The sequence below is a fragment of the Berghia stephanieae genome, chromosome 4 (assembly GCF_034508935.2).
Source record: "Berghia stephanieae isolate SIO BIC M18660-M18661 chromosome 4, UCSD_Bste_1.3, whole genome shotgun sequence".
Taxonomy (NCBI): Eukaryota; Metazoa; Mollusca; class Gastropoda; order Nudibranchia; family Aeolidiidae; genus Berghia; species Berghia stephanieae.
Window position 1 is genome coordinate 71,976,248 of NC_088363.1, and position 3,244 is coordinate 71,979,491.

The following is a 3,244-nucleotide window of genomic DNA, read 5'->3' on the forward strand; positions in this document are numbered from 1 at the left end:
GGATTAATATGACGGGATTAAGCACATGGCATCGTGCTTGTTTACACACCTGCCTTACTCAACTCAAATTGTTTGTCTGCTAATTTAGCGTGCCTCTTACTTTGTTCCAATGTACATAATGACTCACTGACTCGGTTACACGGCCATTCAAATCGGTGCGGATTTGTGATCTAATGGCATAACACACGATCGTAGGTCTCGGGGTCGAGTCCTTGGAGAAGATTCTTTACGTTAATTGTTTCATCATACTCAGATGAGTAACTCGGAGGAAAGAGGGGGGGGGGGGGGGGGGGGGTTAAGAAGCGCTATGTCTCATTCAATGGTATGAGGAGATTTGCTGTGCTTGGAGCTCCCGGTAGAGCGCTTTAAGTATGTACATTTATTTAATGGAATTTTTTAAAAAGTAGTTTTTCAGAGCCCTTAGGCCTATGGGGCCGGAGTTTATCACGGTTCCAAGAGCGTGAACCGGGGGGGGGGGGGGGGTTAGAAAAAAATTTCGGCTGCACCCGGGATCGACCTCGGTCCCTTTGATTGTGAAGAGAGTGCCCTACCAACAGAGCTATCGGGACCCCCTTTAATGGATTATGCTATATATAAAAACTCGCGTTTGTTGCTTTTCATGCTTACTTTAAAATATCATACATTTTGCTGTTGTGTTTGTTATTTGCCAAAATACAAAGAACGCTCACACACATGCATGACAACATCCAAAGAGAAAGTTTCTTGAAGTCGTAGAACACCCCTTTACTACTCCGATTTAGCTTCAAGTGACTTTTTCCTTTTCATAAAAGACTTATAAGACACCCCCAAGGAGGCAAATTTTAGCAGTGACGGCGAGGTACAAGCGGAGGTGACTCGATGGCGTCGAAGTTTGTCACGTGAATTCCTTGTAGGTCATTATTGTTTTGAGTCCAAGCTCGTAGAGTTTAACACGTATATTACAGCGACCCAAGTTATTTGCTACTCTTTTGATAAGATGCTAGTTCGTTAAAATACTTTCCGCCAGGCTTAGTCTTCAAAGATTGATGGGCGGCAAGTCGTGGTGGTGTAAATCACTGGGCCCATCAGCTAGCAAGTAGACAAGAGAATCAATGATGCCCTACTCTGGAAAGACACGAATTTTGGCCAGAACACTCGTCCTTCAAATATCGATCAATTAAAATTACTTCATCAACTTAATTATTTATCAAAAACTTCATTGCTGTAGAGTTTTTGACAAGATGAGCGTCACTATAATCGGTCGATATTTGTAGGACCAGTTTTCAGGTCAAAATTTCTTAAAACGGTTTTTTTGTTTTGTTATATTAATATATGAAACAAGTCATTTTATATATATATATATATATATATATATATATATATATATATATATATATATATATATATATATATATATATAATAAAAGGCAGAATATTTCAGGAAACGAGTGAATGGGTGAGTAAAGAAGCAAGGTTTAGTGACTAATAAATGACAAAATAGTAAATGAGTGAATGAGGCAGTAAGCATGAGTGTGTGTGAATGAATTAACGGTTAAGCTTTTGGTGTAACTGAGTGAGTGAGAGAACGTTAATGAGTTAGTAAGTGGGTGAGTGAACATGGGTGTTGGAAACTGAATGAGTAAGTACGGAGGGGGATACATGAGTTATCCAGTAAGAATAGTATGTGCGTGTGGGTGACAACAATCCGCCATTACTTCGTCTCGGCTGAAGTGTTTATTGAACCCGTGTGGTGTGTATGGTCATGGTCACTTTTATTGATCTGCAGGCAGGGTATATTATTATTATGTAGTCACTTTGTATCCGTTACAGTTTTCAAGCATTACTGCGGATGATGACGTTGATCGATCACTTCTAGACAACTCCCCCCCCCCCCACACACACACACACAATGGGACACATCGTGAGTGACCGGACCGGACAGTGGTCAATAACCAGGGCGGATAATGACATTCCGCTTTGGTCATGATGTTCTCTTCCGTTTATAATTTTTCTTTAAGGACGTGTAATTGCATTGCGCAATATCCAAACGTGCTCAAAGCACTTTACAAGGAATCCCTATACGGCTCGAGTCCCGCTCTGAGAGGGGCATAATTGAATAATTGTTGAGTCTTATTAAATAAAATAAATTTTTAAAAATTTAATGTTTTATGTATTTTTTTATTTAACACTCCAAGGTTTTTGTATGCTTTAAGAATAAGAAATAATGTGATCCCTGAAAGAAAGCCCTTTAACATTTGCAATTTTAAGGATATTTTGCCTACTACAGATTAAAATGTCTGTCTTTTCATCATCCAACTTGAGTTTGTTTCTGCCCATCCAATCTTTAACTTCATTTAAACAGCCTCAAATCGTCCAATTAAAATGTCAATAACATCATAGGGAGAAGAATTAAATAATTGAGTATCATCTGCGTAAAATTGAAATAAAACATATTTCTTAATAACATTTTGACAGTGGCTGCATGCATAGTAAAAAAAAACTAGTCCAAGGACTGAGCCCTAAGTAGCACCAAATTTCTTTACATGTATCTTTATATCCAGGGACTTATTCAAACGTGTCCAACCGATCGTAATTGTCTATTTTGGTCTAAATTAGGTCTTATTGAAAGTGTTTTCAACAAACGGCCTTACCAGAGGTTTAAATGCAGTTCCTTGATTAGTTTTTTTTTTTTTTTTTTTTTTTTGTTAAACAGCAATAATGTGATATTGAAAGAGAGAACAAAAATAAAACATTGCAATGTAGGTTTTGCTATTTCTTCATCTCGTCGACCCTTTCGTTAAAGACTTTTTTTTCTGTTCAATAACAAAATATTTATAGATACTCACTAAATAACTGAAATCGAACAGGTGAGAAAATAGGAATGAATGAAGGTGTTATCGAACAACGGCGATAGGCGTAACTAAGTTAACTGACTGTCAAAGTAGCGAGTAGCGGACGAAACCTTCGCGAGGGCTCTCACCTCACCTGACTGGTCGAGTCAACTCGCCGCCCGTCGAGCTGTTAACGGTGCTGCTGCTTCTCGCTTGTTCGGGAGGGACGGGAGCACTTGAAGTCGCCGCCGCTGCGCTGTGTCGGTTCGTTGGTTGGCTAGGTGTGTCTAGCGGTGTGTTGTTTGAACTCAACTGCGACCTCGACAACTAACAGTGTGTTCACTCGTTGAGAGCTACGCGAGACATTGGGAATAATACTGTTTTCTACGTGTTTTATTCGTTATTTTGTGGATTTAAAGTGTGTTTTTGTGTTG

General features: G+C 39.1%; 1 protein-coding gene across 1 annotated transcript in view; it reads left to right on the top strand.

The window, feature by feature from the left end:
- Positions 1-3,047: 3,047 nt before the first annotated feature.
- Positions 3,048-3,244, top strand: part of LOC144971162 (protein dachsous-like) — a 187,819-nt gene continuing 187,622 nt past the window's right edge. Inside the window, exon 1 of the mRNA XM_078911647.1 lies at positions 3,048-3,244. This exon is cut by the window's right edge and continues 81 nt beyond it. The gene's annotated coding sequence lies outside the window, so the exon portion shown is untranslated.